At 43.0% G+C, this 11,032-nt stretch overlaps 1 protein-coding gene and 1 pseudogene across 7 annotated transcripts in view; both read right to left on the reverse strand.

Annotated features, from left to right (window-relative positions):
* The window catches only part of LOC100387179 (keratin, type I cytoskeletal 18 pseudogene), a 137,683-nt pseudogene extending 127,358 nt beyond the window's left edge, over window positions 1-10,325 (reverse strand). Inside the window, exon 1 of the transcript XR_013526633.1 lies at window positions 10,060-10,325. The product of XR_013526633.1 is annotated as a keratin, type I cytoskeletal 18 pseudogene (transcript). The remainder of the gene's footprint in view (window positions 1-10,059) is intronic.
* The window catches only part of SOCS5 (suppressor of cytokine signaling 5), a 70,456-nt gene extending 59,877 nt beyond the window's left edge, over window positions 1-10,579 (reverse strand). For 3 of the 6 annotated variants that reach the window (XM_002757790.8, XM_035272635.3, XM_035272633.3), the window contains exon 1: window positions 10,405-10,579. The gene's annotated coding sequence lies outside the window, so the exon portion shown is untranslated. Of the gene's footprint in view, window positions 1-9,510; window positions 9,611-10,404 lie in introns of those variants that run through there. The other 3 variants (XM_008980740.5, XM_035272636.3, XM_035272634.3) reach the window with 1 other exon arrangement.
* Between the last annotated feature and the right edge of the window lie 453 nt (window positions 10,580-11,032).

Here is an 11,032-nt window from a genome sequence, read left to right on the forward strand (position 1 = left end):
GTGGTGGAGAGTTCTGTAAATGTCTATCAGGTTTGCTTGCTCCCGGTCTGAGTTCAAGCCCTGGATATCCTTGTTAATTTTCTGTCTGGTTGATCTGTCTAATATTGACAGTGGAGTGTTAAAGTCTCCCACTATTATTGTGTGGGAGTCTACATCTCTTTGTAAGTCGTTAAGAACTTTCCTTATATATCTGGGTGCTCCTGTATTGGGTCCATATATATTTAGGATCGTTAGCTCTTCTTGTTGTATTGATCCTTTTACCATTATGTAATGACCTTCTCTGTCTCTTTTGACCTTTGTTGCTTTAAAGTCTATTTTATCAGAGACGAGAATTGCTCTCCATTTGCTTGGTAAATCTTCCTCCATCCCTTTATTTTGAGCCTTTGTGTATCCTTGCATGTGAGATGGGTTTCCTGTATACAGCACACTGATGGGTTTTGGATTTTTATCCACTTTGTCAGTCTGTGTCTTTTGATTGGTGCATTTAGCCCATTTACATTTAGGGTTAATATTGTTATGTGTGAATTTGATACTGCCATTTTGATTCTAGCTGGCTGTCTTGCTCGTTAGTTGATGCAGATTCTTCATTTTCTTGATGCCCTTTAGCGTTTGGTATGTTTTTGGAGTGGCTGGTACTGGTTGTTCCTTTCTATGTGTAGTGCCTCTTTCAGGAGCTCTTGTAAAGCAGGCCTGGTGGTGACAAAATCTCTGAATACTTGCTTGTTTGCAAAGGATTTTATTTTTCCTTCAGTTATGAAGCTCAGTTTGGCTGGATATGAAATTCTGGGTTGAAAGTTCTTTTCTTTAAGGATGTTGAATACTGGCCCCCACTCTCTTCTGGCTTGTAGAGTTTCTGCCGAGAGATCTGCTATGAGTCTGATGGGCTTCCCTTTGTGGGTGACCCGAATGGTCACCCATAGAATGTTGTCCTTCATTTCAACCCTGGTGAATCTGATGATTCTGGCTGCCCATAGAATGTTGTCCTTCATTTCAACCCTGGTGAATCTGACGATTATGTGCCTTGGGGTTGCTCTTCTTGCGGAATATCTTTGTGGTGTTCTCTGTATTTCCTGGACTTGGATATTGGCCTGCCTTGCTATGTTGGGGAAATTTTCCTGGATAATATCCTGAAGAGTATTTTCCAGCTTGGATTCATTCTCTTCATCACATTCAGGTACACCATACAAACGTAGATTAGGTCTCTTCACATAGTCCCACATTTCTTGGAGACTTTGTTCATTCCTTTTTGCACTTTTTTGCTCGAATCTTGCCTTCTCGTTTTATTTCATTGAGTTGATCTTCGTCTTCTGATATCCTTTCTTCTACTTGGTCAGTTTGGCTGTTGAAACTTGTGCATGCTTCGCGAAGTTCTCGTGTTGTGTTTTTCAGCTCCTTCAATTGACTCATATTCCTCTCTAAGTTGTCCATTCTTGTTATCATTTCCTCAAATCTTTTTTCAAGGTTCTTAATTTCTTTGCATTGAGTTAGAACGTGTTCTTTTAGCTCATGGAAGTTTCTCATTAGCCACCTTCTGAAGTCTGCTTCTGTCATTTCATCACACTCATTCTCTGTCCAGCTTTGTTCCCTTGCTGGTGAGGAGTTGTAGTCCCTTGTAGGAGGCGAGGTGTTCTGGTTTTGGCTGTTTTCCTCCTTTTTGTGCTGGTTTCTTCTCATCTTTGTGGATTTATCCACCTGTCGTCTGAGTAGTTGCTGATTTTCCAATTGGGTCTCTGAGTGGACGTCCAGATTGTTGATGATGAAGTATTTCTGTTTCTTAGTTTTCCTTCTAACAGTCTGGCCCCTCTGCTGTAGGACTGCTGAGGTCCACTCCAGGCCCTGCTTGCCTGGGGAACACCTATAGCAACTGCAGAACCATGAGGGTTGCTACCAGTTTCTTCTTCTGCTATGTTTGTCCTTGAATGATGCCTGCCAAATGTCAGTCTGATCAGTCTGTGAGGTAACTCTTTGGATATACAGGGGTCAGGGAGCTGCTTGAGGAGACAGTCTGTACTTTATAGGAGCTCAAGTGCTGAGCTGTACACTCCATTTTTCATTCAGGGCTTCCAGGCAGGTACGTTTAAAGCCCCTTTTTTTCCTCAGGTGCTCTGTCCCGGGGAGTTAGGGCTTTATTTATAAGTATCCATTGCACTGTCCTGCCCAGAAATTAGGCAGTCTAGTCACTGCCTGCCTGTAGTGGCTATGCTAAGCTGCTCTGGGCTCTGCCCTGGTGCCGTGGGCTCCACCCTGCTGCCATGTGTAATTCCCTGTAGTCCTGTTTATATGGGTGTGGTTAGAACTGCCGTGGTGATGGTGGCCCACCTCTGTAATGGAGGACTCTCTCTGTTATGGCGGGTTGCCTCGGCAATGACAGGCTGCATCAGCAATGGCAGAGTACCTCCATAGGGGTTGAGTGCCTCGGTAATTGTGGACGCCCCTCCCCCACCAAGCTGCACTGTCCTGCGTTCAGCTGTGCTTGCCGTGAAACTCTCAACCTTGAGCGTTTCCAATTGCTGTTTTGTTTGTTTTTGTGCAGGTGGGGCCCGCCGAGCCTGACCACCTGGCTCCCTGCCTCAGAGCCCTTTTTTTTTAAGTTGAACCGTTGACTCTCTCCCAGGTGTTCCAGTTAGCTGCTGAAAGGGCGCCAGGATCTGTGTGATTTCCCATGCGGTGACCCACTGCGCCGGCTGAAACTACATTGCTGCCCAGGAATCTCCTGGCCTGGCTTTCTGTTTAAGTCCCGTTTAAACAGATGAATGTGCTAATCTGCCTCCCAAAATCTCCAATTGCCAGTTTAACAGGGCAACCAAACCAGTGTATTTGGTACGGAGTGCCACTGCACTACGGCACCTGCTGAAACAGCCGCGCCGGCCCAAACACCCGCCTGCGGCCCGTGGGGAATCTCCTGGTCTGTGGGCAATAAAGATCCGTCTGGAAATGCGGCGTCCACTCACCCTCTGTGCTTTCACTGGGAGCTGCAATCCTGAGTTGGTCCTACAGTGCCATCTTCCTTGTAAAAATCCCATCCAGCATTTTATTAAGTCAAGGGAAGAAATGCCATGGGTAACCAGAGGTGACTAAAACTGTAGACCAAGATATTCCTAGCTTTCCTTAAAAATTAAGAATTTAAGGAATGTCTCTAAATCTTCTCAAAGTATTTAGGTACCATCCTTGTGGTAAAACGACATCCAAAGCCAACCATAGCAAAGAGTAAAAGAGCACTTCATAAACCCCAAATTAAATTATTACAAGTTTTAAGTAGTGCCTCCTAATATCCTGGGAAATGTCTAGGATTAACAATCAATAGACTAGCACATTAGTCTCAACTCTACCATACATGGGCTGACTTGGGAAAGTCACTTAACCTTCTCTTGTCAATAATGCCACCTACCTTTCTGAATTAATAGAATTAAATGTAAGAACAGTCATAATAAATCACTTAGCCTGGAACATAATAAACAGTCAAAATATGATAACCCCTTTATTTTTTTATATAACATCATTTTTGTTTTCAGAACCATGCCCAACAATGCTTCACTTATTCTTGAACTTTCTGACCCAGCGGCAACCACAATAAATGCCTCCAAGGAAGTAATCTACATAACTTCTGGATCTCCTTCCTGGGTCACAACTCAGGTCCTATAAATATAATTTGGAATATCTTCCCCTAAATGCATTATCTTATTCTGTGCCACATGAAAACTCATCAGAGGATATTCCTGTAGCTTCTCCTTGCTGGCTTGGCTTTTAACTACCTGGAACAGCACATGGAGTCAGCTACAAATCTGGCAACTGTCACTGCCAGTCTATCTTTTAAATCATTTATAAAAATGTTAAATAAAACTCATCTGAGTACTGATCACCTGAAGGATAATGGGGTTGGACTGCTTTTTTCATGTCAATACCCAATATCAAAGATGAAATAATTAGATAAAGAAGCTCCCCTTTGGCCACATGCATATTTAACTCTTAAGAAAGTACTTGGGTTTCTCCTTATAGATTATATTTAACATTAACAGTGGGTTTCTCCTTTAGCTTTAAGTATATTTCAGACACTTTCCTGTTTGGGAATCTATAGAAAAAACAAACTCAGTTTCCTCACATTGTCATTCAACAATCAACCCTTGTGACCTCAAAAAGTGTGTAAGGATTTCTCTGTACCAAAAAGCAAACAATCAATTCTACAGCAGATACCAACTGGGTGTTCTCTAATTCAAACCAATTCTGACACCAGCTACACCTATAGATAGCGTGAGATTGCACAGGTTGAGGACTCAGACCCAAAGACTGAGCCCCACTTCCGAGGCCAATCCCAATCTCCATTATTTTACCTGTGCTTCTGACCAACGGGCTATAAACTGGGGTTTCTACAACCTTCTCCTTGAGTTTGATTTATTTGCTAGAGCAGCTCACAGAACTCAGAGAAACACGGTAAAGTATGTGCTAGTTTATTACAAACTGTATTTTAAGGATACAAATAAACAGCCAGAAATAGGGCAGAGTCTGAAGTGCAGGCGCTTCTGTCCCCCATGGGATTGGAGTGTGCCATTCTCCCAGAATGTGGATGTGTTCTTGTTCACCTTCACAGAGGCCCCCACAAGTCTGGCCCCAATCTTCTCCCAGGTGGTTGGTAGGTGGTGTTGAAAGGGGCAACCCTCAGAGCCCAAGGCTGATTTCCCTGGAGATCATCACCTGGAACCAGTACTTACCTAGGGACTTTCCAAAAATAGCTTCATTAACATATGCTCAGGTGTGTTTGAAAGTACTTGTTGTAAATAACAAAAGACTATCTTTCATCTTTATTGCTCAGAAGCTGTTTCAGAGCTGCTTCAGGAACCAAGGATAAGAGGACAACTACTCTAACAAAAGATACTTTTATTGCTCTAGTCACTTAGGAAATAAGGAGGCTTACAGGAGCTGTTTGAGCTGGGAATCACGGCCAAAAAGCAAAATATATATAGTACATAATGATATTACATCCCAAAACAATGCATCAACCTGTGGGATTCGGGATTCACACTAGAGCTAAATTCCTACAAAATCCGGCTTACCTCAACACTACTCTATTCAACCACCTCTGATTCTTATCCTAACTCCCCTTCCTCTAACTTCCTACCAGATACACAGGTCTAAAGTACAGTTTCCATATCATTTCCATTCCATCATTCTAGTTCTCATTGTTCCATTTTCCCTATATCTATTATTTAAATAAGCTTCCCCCTTTTAGATTGAAATACTTCTAATTCAAGGATACTGCTCAGAATAGGAAGACTGGACATTGCTCCTGTTTATGGTCATCCTCAAATAAAATAAGAAACTCAATTTAAACATGATCCCAGAGCACATAAGCCCATTTCAAATACAATTTTTTAAAATTTATCTTCATTACTGCTTCCTCTTACCAGCTTTGATAAAAAAAATTACTGTATGAAAGCTCATCAAAATAAGGTAAATTTAATTTTGGTGTTAAGCAGTATATGAACCTGTGAAAACATATTCTTGCTATATTATATTTCATAACACAATACGGTCTGTCTCAAATCATTCCCCACAATTTTTCACCTACATGTAAAGGCAGGCAACTAATTTTCAGGTCACTAAGATGCAAATTTATCCAACATTAACATGAGTCAACAATCCAGCCTAATTATCCTTTCAAGATTATTTCTGCTCTGACCACATTCAAAAGTCTTCCTCTTTCCCCTTAGGAGGAGGATAGCTGGCTAACTCAGATGAAGAATCTGTTAAGATGGACAAGACAAATAATTCATATTTTCCCTCTTTCATTTTCTAACAACTGCGCTGAAGCTAAGAAAGTAATTTTTACAGTCTACACCTACTCAGTTCACATACCCATGAATTTTAAGTATGAATAACAGTCCATTCACAATGGCATAATTATCTCTAAATGTATAAAGAAACTCCAACCTAATGAAAAAAATGAGCAATGGTTGGTTATATTTTAACATGACATGCCTTCTAAAACCATATTAAACTAATTCATTCACATGGTTAGATTATGTAATAGACCCGAAGAAAGTCCCTATGAAATTCCTAAAGGTATGTCATGAATGCAATAAAGGCCTGATACATTGTGGTAACTTCATAATCCTTATTGTAACAGTTAATCAAAAGAATATTAGAAATTGGTCACTCTTCAAACACTAAAATTCTGTATCAGTGAAAATAATATATAACTGGAAACTTGTGATGGCTACACGTAACTTTCTTAGCCCTGCTAGCATCACTTTAGACTAAAGAATTGGCCCAAGTATTCATCATCTGAAGTACCCCCAACAGCATGACTGCCTGAGATCAAAAACAACAGCAAGACTACTACTGGAATAATAACAACGCTTTTGAGCTATAGCTTGTTTCTAGTTTTAATCCCTCATCTGTAAAATAGACTCACTTCAATGAAACTCTAAAAATAAGGGCATGTAAAAGACATTATGGAGATACATTTTTAAAATAATGAAAATTAGTGTTAAAAGTCATTAAAAAACAGCTCTTGCATGACAAACAAAAAGTTACCTATTGTGACAGAAGGCAAAGATGCTGTAAGGAAAGACCACAAAGATGCATGAGAATCGAAGTAAAAAGGACCACAAATGAAAGGACTGTTATAAAAGCAACAGAAAAACCTGAGAAGGCAGAACCATAAAACACCAAGAGAAATTCACTATTCTTTGGATAATACACCATTAACAAGGACTCTAAGATAACTTATGACACAAACTGTTACCGTCAAAAACATTTGCTAAAACACATGGTCATGACACTAGTTGGACCTGGGTTACAGCAAATTAAAAAGAACCATATGTTTATAAAATTGGAGTCACACAAATTTTATCACTAAAATCTCATAGCTTAATGAATGAAGTCATCAAAATATTCACTTAATAGAAAACAGGAATCAATGATTTTCCCATGGTTCCATGGGCAGAGAAGAGTTCCAATCAATAATATACCTTATAAATTCCCAACTTCCTCATCTAAGCATACCCAGCAGGTCTCCAGTACTCTAGTACTGTATTTTCACTAGAATACTTGCAAATCAATTATTAATATTTTTGTTCTAGAATAATGAATCTGCAACAAGGATCTCCCAATGACATTCAGAAACACTAGCACATTCACTTTAATTTGATATGCAGACCTAATTAGAGGTCCAAAGTAAGCAGAGGAAGGAGAGTGAGCAAATATGAAACATCAGAGGATCATTTGCACCAAGTACCCCTTACTGAAGACTATGATTTGATCACGCATTTTTCTAGAAATTTTTGTAGCTTGAAAGTGTGTGTACAGCAAGGAAATAAATAGGCATACAACTGTCTGCTTATACACCTAAAAACCGCAGAGAATGATGTCAAATATTTGCTGTACCCTTACAATGCAGTAGGCAGGCACGGTTAAACCTCATCACTATGCTATGAGGTAGGTACTTCTAACATTCTCACTTTACAAATGAGTAAAGTCAGGTACACTGTGGTTAAATCACTTGCCTGAGATCATGTGAAGGGGCTGAAATGCAAATCTTGTCTTTCTCTATTACACCTATAATAGAAATTACGTATTCATAATGATCATGTAACTCTACTCTCTTTTTAAAGGTACTAAATCCATTTTAACAAAATCCCCACACTAACTGAAAATAATTTTCATATAATTTACTTTGAAAATATAAGAGCCTTTTGAATTTTGAAAGCCTTTTAGGCAGTTAATTTTTAGCATAAAAATTACAGAATGCTAAACTATGCTAAGACATTCATCTAATATTTTAATCTAAATGACAGTTTGTCTCTTTCCAATGACAGGGAACTATCAGCACTAACACTAACAATGCAGCATGCTGTTTTAAATTTTTAAATAAAAGCCCACCCAGTTTTATATAATTTCATGGATAAAAGTAGTCAACTCAAACTTCATCCTTAGAAGGGAACAATATCACAAATAATCCAAAAACCATTAACAGTTGGCACGAGAATGCTTTAGAAATAAACAATGTGAAAGCGATCAAGCAAAAAACCTCTGTACTGGAGTCCACAGACCTGCCCACCAATCCTGGCCTCATCACTAAATAGCAATTTAATCCCTTCAACTGCTCAGAGCCTTGGTTTCCTAATCTGCAAAATAATCATCTCCATGATCGTCTACCCTTCCAGCTTTAAAAGAATTGTGACTCATACACATATATCTTTTTTCCAAGCTTCCCATTCTCATTCTGTTTAGTTATTACCATTACTTCACAGCCAGTAAGTGTTATTTTTCCTTAGTTCTACAAAAGGAGAAAACACCCCAATCCAAGCAAAGGTGATAGGGGAAAGCTTTCCTGACCACTGGTTTGCCATAGATGATTCTCAAGGTGAATAATGTAAAAGCTATTATAATGTTAAAAGGTGTTAGGTTTCAATATTTGAGGCTACTGTTTCGTATGCCAGTACATTCTCCCTGAGGACGAATAGTAAAATTCAAGGACAATAGGGAGAAAAAAATACATAATTATCCATTAGTTATTCAAGAACTAAGAAGGTGCCAACTGAAAATATTAACACCTTTTTGCAGAAGAAATGTTTTCTTTGATGAATAAAAGGGCCAAAATATGATCTACAAATTTTTCCAAAATATGTTTAAGTACCAATTAGCTTTCATTTTGTAAACTGTACTCTACAAATGTAAAAAATTAGTAACATATATATGATTAAGAAAATATTCATAAGATTAAAGATCTCTTCTCAGTGAAATGAAGAACTGCCATGGACTGCCACAGAGGTGGACTCTGGGGACCTCCACTACTGCCTAAACCTGGTATGCATTTTCTATGGTCTCGACCCACTCTCTAGAGTGTTATGTAAATAAAAAATTATTAAAATTAAACTAAACAACTGACATTAAGATTACCAATTGTTAGGAAACTCAACCTGATTTTAGTATTGCTCAATAGAGCTGCTATCTTACCATCTCCTTCCCAGTCGACACTTTTGAAGTTCAATTTTACATGATCGTGTAGAGAAATAAAAGGAAAAGAAAGAATGTAAATTACTTATTAGTCTTCTAGAATAAAACTCGGTAGTATATTAGAGCACAATCCAGCCTAAACGTTAAATAAGGAAGAAGTAAGCCACCACTATGAATAGAGAGGTCGCTACAAGAATTTCAAGGTGTAGTTATGAGAATTTCCAGCAAAACTTGTAACTGATATAATACCATCAAACATACATATACATTTTTCAATAAAAGACAACTGACAAAAAGTCCAGCAGCAGCAGCCAGGCACCTTTTAGTTGGAATGTCACAAGAAAATGTCAAAATTTCCTTGTGGCTCCAATCCCTCAAGCCTTTCAAAGTTCAGAACCAAACCAAGATGTATTTACACGGTTTTTAAGCAATTCCTTCTCCACAAAATCACCCGCTTCTGCTACTCGGATACCCAAACCCCACATCAAAGACTCTGCGGAGCCCAAGTAGTTGCAGAGGGGTCTTCCAGCTCCCGCCTCCGCATCCCTTACTCACCTTGGTTAGTTAAACCTCCCCGGGCGCTCAATTCATTTTCCACTCCTGGGTTTCCTCCCTCAACCCGCAGTGGATCTTTCCTCCTCGACCTTGAGGACCCCCAGATCGGGCCCTTGGAGCCCCAAGTGACTTGGTCGGTGCCCCCTTCCCTGCAGCCTGCGTAACTGGCTCAGTCTCCGGTGGCCTCCCCGCGACCCACCAAGACCCCGATCACGAATGTCCTCCTACTGGCCCCGGACGACCCCCTTCCCCTTAGGTTCCTCCAACCGCAATAACAATTCCACAGAAATGCATCGAGAGCCTACTAAGCGCAAGCTCCCACTGTGCGCGGCGTGATCTGCACGGAGCTCGCGGCCCGGGCTCGCCGTCCTTTTCCCGGCCAGCCTATCCCAGCCCCAAGCCGGCGCTGCCTCCACCGGCTTGCGGGGGCGACAGCCGGGCGAGCACTGCGCCGGGCGCGGGTACCGGGGCAGCGAGAGCCGGCCGCGGACCACGGCGTGGGGGCCGGGGAGCAGGCGGCGGGCCGGGCGCGACCGCGGGGACACTCACCGTTCGGGACCCGCGGGGCGGCCTCATCCAGGGCACCTGCGGCCAGGCAGGACGCGCCAGGACCGCGCAGTCACCGACAGGGCGAGTCCGCCCGCCCTCCGGTGCGTCCCGTCCCCTCCGACTGCCCAGCGAGGGGAGCCTGGCTTCCTCCGGACGGAGCCCGGGGACCCCAGCTCCGCCGGATGCCCCCGTCAGGCCCCCACCCCCTTCCCGGCCGCCTCCCCCTCTTCACCCGTTTCCCCTCCCCCCTCCCCCCAACCCCCACTGGAATGGAAAATACCTCCCGGGGCGGGGGGCGGGAGGCGGGGGGCGGGAGGGGGCACGCCTCTCTGAAGGGCAGCCTACCGTGACCAATAACAGGCGGGGCTTTGGAGGGGCGGGATTCCTAGCGGCCAATCCGGAGGCGTGTAGGTGAAGGCCGAAGGAGGGAGGCCGGGCGCGAGAGCGGGGCGGCCCGGGAGTCAGGGAGGTCCGGCCGCTTGGGTGCGCGCTATGCGCGGCTGCCATTTTGGAGTCGGGCAGCTGCGACGGCGGACGGGTCTGGCCAAGGAAAGGGAGGAGCCAGTCAGGTGGGAGAGAGGCGGTCACGTGGGTCTGAGAGGCGGGGTAAAGCGGGCTGCGGCCCGAAGGGAGGGGTTGGCGGAGGCGAGTTTCGGGGGTTGGGGGGATGTCACGTGGTCTGAGAAGGGCCAGCGATGGGCTTGTGGGTGGAAGGTTAACCTGAGGTGGGAGTCGGGGGAAAAAGCGTTGTCCCTGGTTTCAAGTCTTAGGGAAAATGAGAGGAAAGTGCTGAATGGAGGGTGTGAGTGCAGGGTAGGAAAATGTGAATGAATCTCCCTAGCGCCCTTCAGCATGGAGTCACCCAGTTAGCAATTTCCAAGATCCACGGGAAACCGGGCACCTCCTGCAATTCAGGTATTCCCATCCCCGCCCCCAGCTGCCACAAAAATGACTCACAAATCCGATGGAGGGG

The sequence above is a fragment of the Callithrix jacchus genome, chromosome 14, assembly GCF_049354715.1.
Source record: "Callithrix jacchus isolate 240 chromosome 14, calJac240_pri, whole genome shotgun sequence".
NCBI lineage: Eukaryota > Metazoa > Chordata > Mammalia > Primates > Cebidae > Callithrix > Callithrix jacchus.